This window comes from Bufo gargarizans, chromosome 1 (assembly GCF_014858855.1).
Source record: "Bufo gargarizans isolate SCDJY-AF-19 chromosome 1, ASM1485885v1, whole genome shotgun sequence".
In the NCBI taxonomy this organism is placed as follows: Eukaryota; Metazoa; Chordata; class Amphibia; order Anura; family Bufonidae; genus Bufo; species Bufo gargarizans.
Genome location: NC_058080.1, coordinates 138241730 through 138259526, shown reverse-complemented (window position 1 = coordinate 138259526; position 17797 = coordinate 138241730). Strand labels below are relative to the sequence as shown.

The following is a 17797-nucleotide window of genomic DNA, read 5'->3' as shown; positions in this document are numbered from 1 at the left end:
CTTTGGGTTGTGAAATAAGCAAGCAAGCTTAATAAACATTGGTGGCAGTGGGACCTGATACTCTCCCCTCCCCAGTCGCCTGCTGCTGTCGCTGCAGTGCTCCTCGGGGCCCCGCTGCTCTTCACTTCTTGTCCCGGTTCAACACACCAGATATGTCAGAAAAGCCTGCTCAGCCAATCAGTGGCCGAGGCAGAGTACCAATAAGGCCAATGATTGGCTGAGCAGGCCTTTATTGGCATGTCCAACATGTTGAGCTAGGGCAGGATGTGAAGAGCAACCAGGATTGGAGCAGCATTGAAACAGCGGTGATTGGGAATCAGGTGGAGGTGAGTATCCGTGGCATTATTTTATGCTTGTAAAGTGTCATTCTGTTTTTTATTTTTGTAATGTGTAGGGGCAGTGATAATGACCATTTTTATAATATAATTAATTACTGAAATCGTACATTTCTGTTAGACAAATGGCTCTAAAGTGGCCCATTTTGAGCCTTAGCCGCTCCTCTGTCTTCAGTTTACATAACAGTGGAGACTTACTAACACTGACTGTGTTATGTAAACAGAAGACAGAGGAGCGTTGCTAAGGCTCAAAATGGGCCAATTTAGAGCTTTTTTTCTAACAGAAATGTATGATTTCAGTAATTAACGTATATTACAAAAATGGTCATTATCACTGCCCATACACATAAAAAAAAAAGAAAAAAAAGAATGACAGTTATACTTTAACCCCTTTAGGACACAGGCTTATTTCACCTTAAAGGGAACCTGTCACCAGGATTTTGTGTATAGAGCTGAGGACATGGGTTGCTAGATGGCCACTAGCACATCCACAATACCCAGTCCCCATAGCTCTGTGTGCTTTTATTGTGTAAAAAAAACCGATTTGATACATATGCAAATTAACCCGAGATGTGTCCTGTATGTGAGATGAGTCAGAGACAGGACTCATCTCGGGTTCATTTGCATATTCTATCAAATCGTTTTTTTTACACAATAAAAGCACACAGAGCTATGGGGACCGGGTATTGCGGATGTGCTAGCGGCCATCTAGCAGCCAATGTCCTCAGCTCTATACACAAAATCCCAGTGACAGGTTCCCTTTAAGGACCAGGCCATTTTTTGCAAATCAGTTGACCTGATCACTTTAAGTGGTGATAACTTTAAAACGCTTTGACTTATCCAGGCCATTCTGAGATTGTTATTTCGTCACATATTGTACTTCATGACCCTGGTAAAATGAAGTAAAAAATAATAATTTTTATTTATTAAAAATACCAAATTTACCCAAAATTTGTAAAAAATAGCAAATTTCCAAGTTTCAATTTCTCTACTTTTATAATACATAGTAATACCTCCAAAAATAGTTATTACTTTACATTCCCCATATGTCTACTTCATGTTTGGATCATTTTGGGAATGATATTTTATTTTTTGGGGATGTTACAAGGCTTAGAAGTTTAGAAGCAAATCTTGAATTTTTTTTGAAATTTCCAAAAACCCAACTTTTAGGGACCAGTTCAGGTCTGAAGTCACTTTGCGAGGCTTACATAATAGAAACCACCCAAAATGACCCCATTCTAGAAACTACACCCCTCAAGGTATTCAAAACTAATTTTACAAACATTTTTAACCCTTTAGGTGTTCCACAAGAATTAATGGAAAATAGAGATACAATTTCAAAATTTCACTTTTTTGGCAGATTTTCCATTTTAATAATTTTTTTCCAGTTACAAAGCAAGGGTTACCCCATCTAAGAAACTACACCCCTCAAGGTATTCAAAACTGATTTTACAAACTTCGTTAACCCTTTAGGTGTTCCACAAGAGTTATTGGCAAATGGAGATGAAATTTCTGAATTTTAAATTTTGGGCAAATTTTCCATTTTAATCCATATTTTTCCAGTAACAAAGCAAGCCAAACAAAACTCAATATTTATGGCCCTAATTCTGTAGTTTACAGAAACACCCCATATGTGGTTGTAAACTACTGTACGGGCACACGGCAGGGCGCAGAAGGAAAGGAATGCCATATGGTTTTTGGAAGGCAGATTTTGCTGGACTGTTTTTTTTTTTTTACACCATATCCCATTTGAAGCCCCCTGATGCAACCCTAGAGTAGAAACTCCATAAAAGTGACCCCATTTTAGAAACTACAGGATAGGGTGGCAGTATTCTTGGTACTAGTTTAGGGTACATATGATTTTTGTTTGCTCTATATTACACTTTTTGTGAGGCAAGGTAACAAGAAATAGCTGTTTTGGCACCGTTTTTATTTTTTGTTATTTACAACATTCATCTGACAGGTTAGATCATGTGGTATTTTATAGAGCCAGGTTGTCACGGATGCGGCCTATACCTAATATGTATACTTTTTATTTATTTATGTAAGTTTTACACAATGATTTTTTTTTTTTTTTAAACAAAATCATGTTTTAGTGTTTCCATAGTCTGAGAGCCATAATTTTTTCAGTTTTTGGGTGATTACCTTGGGTAGGGTATGATTTTTGCGGGATAAGATAACTGTTTATTGGCACTATTTTGGGGTGCGTGTGACTTTTTGATCGCTTGCGATTACACTTTTTGTGATGTAAGGTGACAAAAAATAGCTTTTTTTACACCGTTTTTATATGTATTCTTTTTTACAGTATTCACCTGAGGGGTTAGGTCATGTGATATTTTTATAGAGCAAGTTATTACTGATGCTGCGATACTAATATGTATACTTTTTTTATTTATGTAAGTTTTACACAATGATTTCATTTTTGAAGCAGAAAAAATCATGTTTTAGTGTTTCCATGGTCTGAGAGCCATAATTTTTTAAGTTTTTGGGCGATTATCCTGGGTAGGGTATGATTTTTGCGGGTTGAGATGACTGTTTGATTGGTACTATTTTGGGTTGCGTGTGACTTTTTGATCGCTTGCTATTACACTTGCTATTATCCTTGGGCGCCGCTCCGTTCTCCCGTTATGTCCTCCGGTATCTTCGCTCAGTAAGTTATAGTAGGCGGAGACTGCCCTTGTTCTGCTGGGCATCTCCTCTTCCTAGGCTGTAGCGCTGGCCAATCGCAGCGCACAGCTCACAGCCTGGGAGGTTTTTTTTCTCCCAGGCTGTGAGCTGTGCGCTGCGATTGGCCAGCGCTACAGCCTAGGAGGAGGAGACGCCCAGCAGAACAAGGGCAGACTCCGCCTACTATAACTTACTGATACAAGATACCGGAGGACATAACGGGAGAACGGAGCGGTGCCCAGGGATAATAGTAAGTGCAGTGAGATCCCTGGGCGCCGCTGTATATGTCAGGATACTTAGTTCACAATGTTTTTCCAGGTGAAAGGTCCTCTTTAAGTACCAGGACAACATGCCATACCGGTACGTCATGTGTCCTGAAGATGTTAACCACTTCCAGACCAGGTCATTTGCCCCCTTCCTGACCAGGCCTAATTTTGCAAATATGACATATGTCATTTTATATGGTAATAACTTTGGAATGCTTTTACTTAGCCAAGCCATTCTGAGATTGTCTTCTCGTGACACATTGTACATCATGTTGATGGTAAATTTGAGTCAATAAGTTTTACCTTTATTTATAAAAAATCCAAAAGTTAACGAAAATTTGAAAGAATTCACTGTTTTCTAAATTTGAATCTCTGCTTTTAAGAAAGATAGTGATACCTCATAAAATACTCATTCATTAATATTCACCATATGTCTACTTTATGTTGGCATCATTTTGGTAATGCAATTCTATATTTTTAGGACATTAGAAGGTTTAGAATTTTAGAAGCAATTTCAGAAATGTTTAAGAAAATCAACTTTTTTAAGGACCAGTTCGGTTATAAAGTCACTTTGTGTGGCTTACATAGTATAAACCACCCATAAATGACCCCATTTCAGAAACTACACCCCTCAAACTATTCAAAACTGCTTGTAGAAATGTTTTTAACCCTTTAAGTATTCCACAGAAATTAAAACAAAATAGATGTGAAACTTTAAAATTTCACTTTTTTTGCAGATTTTCCATTTTAATAATTTTTTTCCTGTAACACATCAAGGGTTAACAACAAAACAAACATCAATATTTATTACCTTGATTCTGCAGTTTACAGAAACACCCTATACATGGTCCTATACTGCTGTATGGGCACAATGCAGAGCACAGACGTCAAGGAGCGCCATATGATTTTTGGAAGGCAGATTTTGATTTTGTAGGGCGCATATGTTGCATTTGAAGATGCCCTGAGGTACCCCCACAGTGAAAGCCCCCAAAACGTGACCACATTTTGTACACTACACCACCCAAGGAATTTTTAAGGGGTGTAGTGAGCACTTAACCCAACAGGTGTTTCATAGAATTTATAATACTTGGCTGTGAAAATGAAAAATTAATAAATTTTTATTTATTTTTACAAGAAAATGGTGCGTTAGCCCCAAACTTTCTTTTTCACAAACAGGAGAATATCCCCCCACAATTTGCTAGCCATTTTCTCTTCAATACAGTAACACCCCAATTGTGGTCGTCAATTGTTATTTGGGGATACTCCAGTGCTCAGAAGGAAGGAGCGGCATCTGGATTTTCTAACATGGAATTTTCTGTCATGGTTTTAAGAGCGATAACTTTTTATTTATTTCTTTAGATGCGCGAGGGCTTATTTTGTGCGGGACAAGCTGTAGTTTTTATTGGCACCATTTTGGGATATATTTAGCTTTCTCGTCGTTTTTTATCTCATATTTTGGGAGGTGAAGTCACAAAATAAAGCAGTTTGGTGTCAGTTTTCAAATTTTTTTTACACCACTCACTTATTGGGGTAGATCATGTGATATTTTTATAGATCTGGTCATTACAGACGCAACAATACCAAATATGTCTAGTTTTACACAATAAGAACATTTTAAGAAAAGAAATCATGTTTTTGTGTTGCCATTTTCTTACAGCCATATATTTTTTTATTTTTCTGGCTATGGTCTTGTTTGAGGGCTTGTTTTTTCCGGGATTAGGTGACATTTTTATTGCTACCATTTTGGCGTACATATACAACTTTTTGATTGATTGATATTATGTTTTTTTGGGAGGTGAAGTGACTAAAAAAAAGCTGTTTGAGTAATTTGTATTTTTTTTTTTTTTTTACGCCGTTCACTTGATGGGGTAGATAAGGTTATATTTTTGTAGAGCCAGTTGTTACAGATGTTGCAATACTAAATATGTGTATTTTTTTTTTCTTACATTTTACACAAAAAGAGCATTTTTTGAAAAAAAAATCATGTTTTTGTGTTTCAATTTTCTTAGAGCCATATTTTCTAATTTTTTCTGGCTATGGTCTTGTGTGGGGGCTCATTTTTTTGCGGGATAAGGTGATTTTATTGCTACCAACTTTTTTGGGAGTTGAGGTAACAAAAAAATCTGTTTTGATGTAAGGTTTATTTCTGACGAGAGAGTTGAACGGCACACCTCTGGAATGTGAGCGGTGCTCAGGGGTACATTAAATCTTCATAAATTGAGAACAAACAACAGGACTCCAGGTTCTGTTGCATGAACTTCTTATTTTATTTGGTTATATATTTTTTAATCCATCCAGAGAAAGTAATATCTAGTCACTGGCCAATGTTTCGGTCCAACCTAGACCTTGTTCACGGCCTGGTATAGATATAGACAATAGTATAAATAATAGTGTAAATCATAATATGTTTTTATAGCGCAAACGTTAGAAAAAGACGGTGATTGTAGATTATTGCATGATTCCAAAGCGAAGAGCGTAACATAAACATGTATAGAAGGGTACATCATTGTTGCATTGTCAAAAAGACTTATGACGTGATGATATCGTATATATTGGGATGTCCCAGGGTAGTAGATTGAAGACCATCATGGAGCGAGGTAATAGGGATGATGTAGATCCCTGTGGATTTGAAACGGACATAGTGTATCGGCAGGTAAGTATAATATCAACAAGTAAGTGTAATCACAATATATACCTGGAACCAATGAATAAGATATCAAAGAGGTGAATTCCCATATGATCAGCATTTGTGTTTTATATGGTAACAATTCTCATAAACAGGTAATGTATCTAGTAATATACCTGGCATAGCAATGTTGGTACAGGTACTATATATGTGAAATAGTGAGAATGCATCAGAAAAGAGAATGCTTGGCGGGTGCTTGGCGGGTGGCCGGTATAATATACAGGATACTATGAGGGGGGCAAGAAGGGAGCAGTAAAAAAACAGAAAATACGAATAGGGCGCTAGTGTGGTTAATAGTAATATGAGCGCGATAGTATCAATCACTATAATAGAGTTGTTATTGTGTACATTGTCTACATTGGTGGTCAGTGGGTACATACCTTAAAGGGATTCTGTCACCAGATTTTACCCTATTAAGCTAGCTGACATTAGAGATGTGCTAATGTCAGCTAAACCCAACTAGCCTATTGTACTTTTATCTATGCGTCCGTTACGTCAGAAATCTAACTTTTATAATATGCTAATTAGCCTCTAGAAGCGGGGGGGTTGTTCCTGCTCCTAGAGGCTCCCTTCTCCCACCTTTGTTGCCTCCCTCCAAGTCCTGATTGACAGGGCCAGGCAGCGCTCACATCCGTCTGCCAGCCCTGTGCTCTGGTGAAATCTTGCGCTGTTCAGCATTCGGCGCAGGCAGGCGCGGTGAGGGAGCGTGCAATTGGCATGCTGACTGCAGGAATGTCTACCAGAGCTGTTGCCCATGCAATGTTCATTTATCTACCATAAGCCTCACAATGTTCATTTCTCCAACCGGCCTCACAACCGCAGACCACGTGTGACCACACCAGCCCAGGTCCTCCACATCCAGCATGTTCACCTCCATGATAGTCTGAGACCAGCCACCCGGACAGCTGCAGCAACAATCGGTTTCTGCACAGTCAGAAACTCAGGGAAGCTCATCTGCATGCTCGTCGTCCTCATTGGGGTCTGGACATGACTGCAGTTCGTCGTCGTAACCGACTTAAGTGGGCAAATGCTCACATTCAATGGCGTCTGACATGTTGGAGAGGTATTCTGTTCACGGATGAGTCACGGTTTTCACTGTGCAAGGCAGATGGCAGACAGCGTGTGTGGCGTTGTGTGGGTTAGCGGTTTGCTTACATCAACGTTGTGGATCGAGTGGCCCATGGTGGCGGTGGGGTTATGGTATGGGCAGGCGTATGTTATGGACAATGAACACGGGTGCATTTTATTGATGGCATTTTGAATGCACAGAGATACCGTGACGAGATCCTGAGGCCCATTGTTGTGCCATTCATCCACGACCATCACCTCATGTTGCAGCATGATAATGCACGGCTCCATATTGCAAGGATCTGTACACAATTCCTGGAAGCTGAAAACATCCCAGTTCTTGCATGGCCAGCATACTCACCGGACGTGTCACCCATTGAGCATGTTTGGGATGCTCTACGACGGCGTGTTCCAGTTCCTGCCAATATTCTGCCACTTTGCACAGCTATTGAAGAGGAGTGGACCAGCATTCCACAGGCCACAATCAACAACCTGATCAACTCTATGCGACAGAGATGTGCAGTGCGTGAGGCAAACGGTGGCCACACCAGATACTGACTGGTTTTCTGTCCCCCCCCCCCCCCCCCCTCCTTTTGTGTATGTAGAAAATGTTTCAGATCTTTGAGTTCAGCTCATGCAAAATGGGAGCAAAAACCGAAAGTGTTGCGTTTATATTTTTGTTCAGTGTAATTGTCCCTGTAGGCATGTGGAATATGTAATATATATATCTATATCTATCTATATCTATCTATCTATCTATCTATCTATATATATATATATATATATATATATATATGTAGTGTATCTTTCCATGGAAAAGGTCTGGCAGCACTCCCTTAAAACTTTTTCGGTGTAGGGTGCCCGCGGTGATCCCTCGATTCAGGATAGTAGACAGATAATGAAAGTCCGCAGCACTCCTTACTGGGAGGTTGTGGAGTGAACCAGGAGGATGGCGTCTTAACTCGCGGAAATGCACGCTGGTTCTGCACATCTGTTGGCACAAAACCAGCGTGCATTTCCGCGAGTTAAGACGCCATCCTCCTGGTCCACTCCACAACCTCCCAGTAAGGAGTGCTGCGGACTTTATTATATATATATACTATATATATATATATATAATAAAAATATTCTGTATGTATAATAATCTGTTAATACTACTATTTGGATATACAGTATATACTACCTGGTTGAATGGGGTCATTTCGTCTGTAGGGAAATAAGGGTTAAAAAAAAAATGAGTTAGTAACAAAGAATATGCTTTTGTGTTACCAATTACATAAATAATCATATAGTACAATATATATAGTGCTCAAAACCAACGGAATCACAGGGATGCAGAAACTGAAGTCTCTATTTAGTCTGCGTGGAGCGAGAGTATTGATTTAAAAAATTAAATATGCTTACCGTTGTTTCAAGCGTGCGGTCCTGTTGCCTCCTCGTCTTGCGGGAGCTACTTGTTCTAAAATTTGAAATTTGAGTTGGCTGATTTGGTGTTTGGCGGAGAGGGAATGGTGTGGGATGGGTTGTTCTGCTTTTTGGCAACGAATATCGCATTTCTGTGGTTTCACCTGATAGGGTGTTCACCTGATGGGGTAGATCATGTGATATTTCTATAGAGCCGGTTGTTACGGATGCAGTGATACCAAATATGTCTATGTAATATTTATTTTTTCTATTTTTTTTATTTTTTAAATGGCTTAATTGGGGAAAAACTTTTTTTACATGTGCCACTTTTTTTTTATAAAACACTATTATTTTTATTTTATTTTTCATTTTACACTTTGCGTTCCCCATAATGTGATACAAGACCTCTGGGTGACATTTAACTTCAAATATTTATTTTTCTCTATAGAGCGGCTCTACAGCACTATACAGAGTGGGCCATTTATATGGATACACCTTAATAAAATGGGAATGGTTGGTGATATTAACTTCCTGTTTGTGGCACATTAGTATATGTGAGGGGGGAAACTTTTCAAGATGGGTGGTGACCATGGCGGCCATTTTGAAGTCGGCCATTTTGAATTCAACTTTTGGTTTTTCAATAGGAAGAGGGTCATGTGACATATCAGACTTTTTGGGAATTTCACAAGAAAAACAATGGTGTGCTTGGTTTTAACGTAACTTTATTCTTTCATGAGTTATTTACAAGTTTCTGACCACTTATAAAATGTGTTCAATGTGCTGCCCATTGTGTTGGATTGTCAATGCAACCCTCTTCTCCCAATCTTCACACACTGATAGCAACACCGCAGGAGAAATGCTAGCACAGGCTTCCAGTATCCGTGGTTTCAGGTGCTGCACAGCATATGCTGTGAAGATACGAGATGTGCAGCACCTGAAACTACGGATACTGGAAACCTGTGCTAGCATTTCTCCTGCGGTCTTCCTATTGAAAAAACAAAAGTTGGATTCAAAATGGCCGACTTCAAAATGGCCGCCATGGTCACCACCCATCTTGAAAAGTTTCCCCCCTCACATATACTAATGGGTCACAAACAGGAAGTTAATATCACCAACCATTCCCATTTTATTAAGGTGTACCCATATAAATGGCCCACCCTGTACTATGCTATGCTGTACGACCTCAGTGCAGGGCTGATCGAGGTCTGTGGAAGACCCGGCAGCTCCTGCCCTCCCCCGACCCCGGCGGTCACACGACCGCCAGGCCGGGACAGGAAGCAGCATAGGGCGTCATCTGTATACACACTGCTCATTCAGTGCTGTGTATACAGCGATCTAGAAGGCAGGGACACCCAGGAACGGTCCCTGCCTTCTCTCTGGGGTGCCCTGCTGCCACTGACAGTGGGCCCCCGCTCAGCAGCTGCATGATTAGCGTGCAGCTGCCATCTCTGAAAGGATGTTCCAGAACGTCCATTCAGAGATAAACCATTGACCCCCCCCTGCCACCATTTTTTATTTGGCTGATAACCCCCTTTAACTTGCTGTTCTCCTTGCAATCCCAACTGATTGCTGGTAGACTTGAAGGGTTTTCCAGGTTCGGGATATTGATGGTCTGATATGGCCTATCCTAAGAACAGATCAGTGGTGGTCCGACTCTCTGCAAATCAGCTGCATAAGGGGCCACAGTGATCTTGTGAGCGCTGCAGCCCCCTCAGTCTTTACCTCTGTTTATTTGCACTCCATCTACTTAGCAGCAGTGTTGCGGGGTATTGCAGCTTCATCTCATTTACTTAAATTGGACAAAGCTTCAATATCCTGCACCACTGCCAATAAGTAGATGGCATGCAGGTAGATGGCCCTGTGCAAACAGTTGACCAGCAGGGGTGCTGAGAAAAGGACCTGTCCTTTACCCGAATCCTTTTACCCTCTTGTCAGCTTGTTGCCAGTGAACATGTTATGTGAAAAGTGTCCAAACTGTGGTGTAAAGCCTCATTCACACATCCGTGAGCAGGTGGTCAGTGATGCATCCATGAAGCTGTCCGTGAAGGATCCGTGTTGGGTCCGTGTATCCCTTTTTTTTGCTGTCCATGTTGCATCCATGTTTCACTGACACTGAACAGCTGAAACATTATTTACCAAGCATCTCTTCTTAAAGGGGTTCTGCACTTTGTTTAAACTGATGATCAATCCTCTGGATAGATCATCAGCATCTGATCGGCAGAGGTCAGACACCTGGGACCCTCGCGGATCAGCTGATTGAGAAGGCAGCGGTGCTCCAGCAGCGCCGTGGTCTTCTCACTGTTTACCGCAAGCCCAATGACGTCTCGACTTGTATCACTGGCCTGGGCGTGGCTAAGTTCCGTTCCCTTGAATGGAGCTTAGCCCCACCCAGGCCAGTTGATACAAGTCGTGACGTCACTCGGCCAGCGGTAAACAGTGAGAAGGCCGCGGCGCTGCTGGAGCGCCGATGTCTTCTCAAACAGCTGATCAGCGGGGGTCCCGGGTGTCGGACCCCCGCCGATCAGAAGCTGATGATCTATCCAGAGGATTGATCATCAGTTTAAACAAAGTGCAGAACCCCTTTAATGATCAGTGAAACATGGATGGCATCCGTGTTGCACCCATGGTTTTCACAGACCCATAGACTATAATGGGCGTGATGGATCCGTGAACAAGGACAAAATAGAGCATGCATCCATGCTAAAAACACTGACCCATGGATCATGCTAAAACACTGATGTCTGAATACACACCTTAAAATGAATGGGGACGTGTGCTGTCCGTGGAGAACACATACAGCACATGTCTGTGAGACACTGATGTGTAAATGAGGCTTAACAGGGTTTGCCTATAACATACATTTATGGCAGAGAGTGCTCCTCCCGAGGGAAGCAGCTGGCAGTAGCAGTAGTGGGGCCTTGGTCTCAGGATAGCACAACTGCCCCTTATTTTTTATGTTTTACTGATCAGTGGAGTTCCCAGAAGTCAGACGTCTCTCTTAAACTTCTTACTTATCCTACTGATAGTATATACTGTAAATGTATAGCGTTAGAAAACACCTTGGAATATGGAGTAAATGACCTTTATATTCTGATCCATTTCCTGGTGACAGGCTCCTTTTATGTATTAGATACTTTTTACTTTTGCTCTAATGTTTTTAAGGCACCTTATCAAAAGGGAAAACTTCATTAGTGACCTGTTAATGATTAATCTCCGTAAACCTTTTCATTGTCGGAATACTATAAAGAGTCCAGATAAAAATATTATGTTGATTTCCCAAGATTTTTCTTTACCGATGACCTATCCTCAGGATTGCTCATCAGTATCTAATCGGTGGGGGTCCGACACCCGGGACCCCTGCTGATCAGCTGCTTGAGAAGGCTGCAGTGTTTTTGTGAGCACCGCGGCCTTCTGTCTGCTTTTCCTAGGCCTAGATGAACTGTACATTCAGATTAACATACTGTACAGTCGTGGCCAAATGTTTTGAGAATTACATAAATATTGGAAAAGTTGGTGCTTAAGTTTTTATAATAGCAATTTGCATATACTCCAGAATGTTATGAAGAGTGATCAGATGAATTGCATAGTCCTTCTTTGCCATGAAAATGAACTTAATCCCCAAAAAACCTTTCCATGCATTTCATTGCTGTCATTAAAGGACCTGTTGAGATCATTTCAATAATCGTCATGTTAACTCAGGTAAGAATGTTGAGGAGCACAAGGCTGGAGATCATTATGTCAGGCTGATTGGGTTAAAATGGCAGACTTGACCTGTTAAAAGGAGGGTGATGCTTGAAATCATTGTTCTTCCATTGTTAACCATGGTGACCTGCAAAGAAACGCGTGCAGCCATCATTGCGTTGCATAAAAATGGCTTCACAGGCAAGGATATTGTGGCTACTAAGATTGCACCTAAATCAACAATTTATAGGATCATCAAGAACTTCAAGGAAAGAGGTTAAATTCTTGTTAAGAAGGCTTTAGGGCGTCCAAAAAAGTCCAGCAAGCGCCAGGATCGTCTCCTAAAGAGGATTCAGCTGCAGTATCGGAGTGCCACCAGTGCAGAGCTTGCTCAGGAATGGCAGCAGGCAGGTGTGAGTGCATCTGCACGCACAGTGAGGCGAAGACTTTTGGAAGATGGCCTGGTGTCAAGAAGGGCAGCAAAGAAGCCACTTCTCTCCAAAAAACCCCATCAGGGGCAGATTGATCTTCTGCGGAAAATATGGTGAATGGACTGCTGAGGACTGGGGCAAAGTCATATTCTCCGATGAAGCCTCTTTCCGATTGTTTGGGGCATCAGGAAAAAGGCTTGTCTGGAGAAGAAAAGGTGAGCGCTACCATCAGTCCTGTGTCATGCCAACAGTAAAGCATCCTGAGACCATTCATGTGTGGGGTTGCTTCTCATCCAAGAGAGTGGGCTCACTCACAATTTTGCCCAAAAACACAGCCATGAATAAAGAATGGTACCAAAACACCCTCCAACAGCAACTTCTTCCAACAATCCAACAACAGTTTGGTGAAGAACAATGCATTTTCCAGCACGATGGAGCACTGTGCCATAAGGCAAAAGTGATAACTAAGTGGCTCGGGAGACCAAAACGTTGACATTTTGGGTCCATGGCCTGGAAACTCTGCAGATCTTAATCCCATTGAGAACTTGTGGTCAATCCTCAAGAAGCGGGTGGTCAAACAAAAACCCACTAATTCTGACAAACTCCAAGAAGTGATTATGAAAGAATGGGTTGTTATCAGTCAGGAATTGGCCCAGAAGTTGATTGAGAGCATGCCCAGTCGAATTGCAGAGGTCCTGAAAAAGAAGGGCCAACACTGCAAATACTGACTCTTTGCATAAATGTCATGTAATTGTCGATAAAAGCCTTTGAAATGTATGAAGTGCATGTAATTATATTTCACTACATCACAGAAACAACTGAAACAAAGATCTAAAAGCAGTTTAGCAGCAAACTTTGTGAAAATGAATATTTGTGTCATTCTCAAAACTTTTGGCCACGACTGTACATGTTTATTACCAGATGGTTGGGGGCCACACAGAATGGTATCAAGGGCCGCATTTGGCCCCTGGTCTGCAGGTTGTGCACCTCTGCTTTAAGCGGTAGAGTCCTGACCAAGTTTTAACCTCCAGTGGAAGACGGAATAAACCCAACTAAGACTGGGCCCCCTCTTGCCCTGGGCCCCATAGCAGTCGCATGGTCTGCCGCTATGGTAGTTATGCCCCTGTCTGCTGGGTCCATAGGACAAACTTAGAACTTTTGCTTTAATGAAAGGCGCGATTAAATTGTAATTGAACTGGTGGTCATCCGATAAGCTTCCACATCATCTTTTGCATGTAGGTACCAGCACATGTAGCTCTCCTTTCCATGTGATTACGTTTATAGTCCCCGGGGACCTGTTTGCAAAGAATTTCAACTCCTTTGCCAAAACAGCACAGTCCTCATTTTGTATTAATTTTTTAAAGACTTTCTATCATTGCTTGATACTGCCAAGTCCCCAGGAAAAATCTGGCACCAAGTAGTATCAAACAAGTGGTAACTTCAGGAGGAAAGAAGGGCGTGAGACAGTTTTAACTGATGGAGGGGAAGAGAGGGTGGAGATTTTGAAGGCAGGATATAACTGTAAACTACAGTCGTGGCCAAAAGTTTTGAGAATTACACAAATATTAGTTTTCACAAAGTTTGCTGCTAAACTGCTTTTAGATCTTTGTTTCAGTTGTTTCTGTGATGTAGTGAAATATAATTACACGCACTTCATACGTTTCAAAGGCTTTTATCGACAATTACATGACATTTATGCAAAGAGTCAGTACCTCTGCAATTCGACTGGGCATGCTCTCAATCAACTTCTGGGCCAATTCCTGACTGATAGCAACCCATTCTTTCATAATCACTTCTTGGAGTTTGTCAGAATTAGTGGGTTTTTGTTTGTCCACCCGCCTCTTGAGGATTGACCACAAGTTCTCAATGGGATTAAGATCTGGGGAGTTTCCAGGCCATGGACCCAAAATGTCAACGCTTTGGTCCCCGAGCCACTTGGTTATCACTTTTGCCTTATGGCACAGTGCTCCATCGTGCTGGAAAATGCATTGTTCTTCACCAAACTGTTGTTGGATTGTTGGAAGAAGCTGCTGTTGGAGGGTGTTTTGGTACTATTCTTTATTCATGGCTGTGTTTTTGGGCAAAATTGTGAGCGAGCCCACTCTCTTGGATGAGAAGCAACCCCACACATGAATGGTCTCAGGATGCTTTACTGTTGGCATGACACAGGACTGATGGTAGCGCTCGCCTATTCTTCTCCGGACAAGTCTTTTTCCTGATGCCCCAAACAATCGGAAAGAGGCTTCATCGGAGAATATGACTTTGCCCCAGTCCTCAGCAGTCCATTCACCATATTTTCTGCAGAAGATCAATCTGTCCCTGATGTGTTTTTTTGTAGAGAAGTGGCTTCTTTGCTGCCCTTCTTGACACCAGGCCATCTTCCAAAAGTCTTCACCTCACTGTGCGTGCAGATGCGGTCACACCTGCCTGCTGCCATTCCTGAGCAAGCTCTGCACTGGTGGCACGCCGATCCTGCAGCTGAATCCTCTTTAGGAGACGATCCTGGCGCTTGCTGGAATTTCTTGGACGCCCTGAAGCCTTCTTAACAAGAATTGAACCTCTTTCCTTGAAGTTCTTGATGATCCTATAAATTGTTGATTGAGGTGCAATCTTAGTAGCCACAATATCCTTGCCTGTGAAGCCATTTTTATGCAACGCAATGATGGCTGCACGCGTTTCTTTGCAGGTCACCATGGTTAACAATGGATGAACAATGATTTCAAGCATCACCCTCCTTTTAACAGGTCAAGTCTGCCATTTTAACCCAATCAGCCTGATATAATGATCTCCAGCCTTGTGCTCGTCAACATTCTCACCTGAGTTAACAAGACGATTACTGAAATGATCTCAACAGGTCCTTTAATGACAGCAATGAAATGCAGTGGAAAGGTTTTTTGGGATTAAGTTAATTTTCATGGCAAAGAAGGACTATGCAATTCATCTGATCACTCTTCATAACATTCTGGAGTATATGCAAATTGCTATTATAAAAACTTAAGCAGCAACTTTTCCAATTTCCAATATTTATGTAATTCTCAAAACTTTTGGCCACGACTGTATGATATAAAGGGTGGTGGGGGTTAAAAAAAGGGTCAGACTGGCTTAAAAAACAAGTCAAACTTCACCAATCCCACTCCAATGCTTCCGATGTCTCCCATCAGTCTCTATTTCCTGGTTCCTCTCTACCCAGGACAGGAAATGTGTCCATTCATCCAATCACTTTTCCATGTTGTGAGGGACCAGAACGTAGAGATGGCGAGAAACTAGGGAAGCATTGGAGGATTGCTGAGGCGAGTTTGACTTTTTAAGGGAATCTGTTACCACTTTAAGGCCCCCTGCACATGTTGTGGAATACACATGTTTTTCTTCATGTGGATTCTTGTGCAAAAAAAACGCTGTGTAGTACAGTACCAGCAAGGTGTATGAGATTACACAAATCTCATGTACACTTTGTGGATTGTTTCCATGTGGAATTTGACCTGCCAGGGGGATTTCCAAATCTGCAGCTTGTCAGTTATATTTGCGGTTTCAGCTGCAGATGTCATCCATTTCCAAAGAACTTCTCACCTGGTTGCCGCCACACACACTTGACACCATCTGAACCAAATAAGTTTATTTTGGTCTCATCAGACCACAGGACTTTGTTCCAATAATCCATGTTCTTAGGGCCCTTTCACACTTGCGTTATAGTCTTCCGGCATAGAGTTCCGTCGTCGGGGCTCTATGCCGGAAGAATACTGATCAGGATTATCCTAATGCATTCTGAATGGACAGTCCGTCCTTCAGGATGCATCAGGATGTCTTCCGTTCCGGTACGGAATGTTTTTTGGCCGCAGCAAATAGCGCAGCATGCTGCGCTTTTTGCTCCGGCCAAAAATCCGGAACACTTGCCGCAAGGCCGGATCCGGAATGAATGCCCATTGAAAGGCATTCATCCGGATCCGGCCTTAAGCTAAACGTCGTTTCGGCGCATTGCCGGATGCGACGTTTAGCTTTTTCTCAATGGTTACCATGGCTGCCAGGACGCTAAAGTCCTGGCAGCCATGGTAAAGTGTAGTGGGGAGCGGGGAGCAGCATACTTACCGTCCGTGCGGCTCCCGGGGCGCTCCAGAGTGACGTCAGGGCGCCCCAAGCGCATGGATCACGTGATCGCATGGATCACATGATCCATGCGCATGGGGCGCTCTGACGTCATTCTGGAGCGCCCCGGGAGCCGCACGGACTGTAAGTATGCCGCTCCCCCGCTCCCCGCTCCTACTATGGCAACCAGGACTTTAATAGCGTCCTGGGTGCCATAGTAACACTGAAAGCATTTTGAAGACGGATCCGTCTTCAAATGCTTTCAGTACACTTGCGTTATTCCGGATCCGGCGTGTAAATCCGGCAAGTGGAGTACACGCCGGATCCGGACAACGCAAGTGTGAAAGAGGCCTTAGTGTGCTTGTCTTCAGCAAACTGTTTGTGGGCTTTTTTGTGCATCATCTTTAGAATAGGTTCCTTCTGGGATGCCATCCACGCAGACCAATGCAGTGTGCGGCGTATGGTCTGAGCACTGACGGGCTGACCCCCCCCCCCACCCCTTTAACCTCTGAAGCAATGCTGGCAGCACTCATAGGTCTATTTTGAAATGACAACCTCTGCATATGATGCTGAGCATGTGCACTCACTTTCTTTGGTCGACTATGGAGAGGCCTGTTCTGAGTGGAACCTGTCTTGTTAAACCACTGTATGGTCTTGTCCACCACACTACAGCTCAGTTTCAGAGTGTTGGCAATTTTCTTAAAGCCTAGGCCATCTTTATGTAGAGCAACAATTTTTTTTTTTTAAGGTCCTCAGAGAGTTCTTTGCCATGAGGTGCTATTTAACACACCTGCTCCCCATTCACACCTGACACCGGGGAGGGAAAATGGCTAATTGGGCACTTAGGGGTGTACTTACTTTTGTTGCCAGCGGTTTAGACATTAATGGCTGTGCATTGCGTTATTTTGAGGGCACACCAAATTTTTTACAAGCTGTACGCTGACTACTTTACATTGTATCAAAGTGTCATATCTTCAGTGTTGTCCCATGAAAAGATATTTACAAAAATGGGAGGGGTGCACTCACTTTTGTGAGATACTGTATAATGTAGTTTCTGAGAAATGTATTATTTATTGGCTGCAGAGCTGGCATTACAGTTTGAGGAAGGAGTCGTTGTTTTCATGAGCTGCAGTGATAGCCCTGCTCGCCCACCTGTAATTGTCAGTCAATAATCAGTCT

At 42.3% G+C, this 17797-nt stretch overlaps 1 protein-coding gene across 4 annotated transcripts in view; it reads left to right on the top strand.

The window, feature by feature from the left end:
- TEC (tec protein tyrosine kinase) overlaps nt 1–17797 on the top strand; it is a 127917-nt gene that overhangs the window by 22908 nt on the left and 87212 nt on the right. Inside the window, exon 1 of one of the 4 annotated variants that reach the window (XM_044293612.1) lies at nt 182–326. The exons of the other annotated variants lie outside the window; for them this stretch is intronic. The gene's annotated coding sequence lies outside the window, so the exon portion shown is untranslated. Of the gene's footprint in view, nt 1–181; nt 327–17797 lie in introns of those variants that run through there. 4 annotated transcript variants of the gene reach the window in all.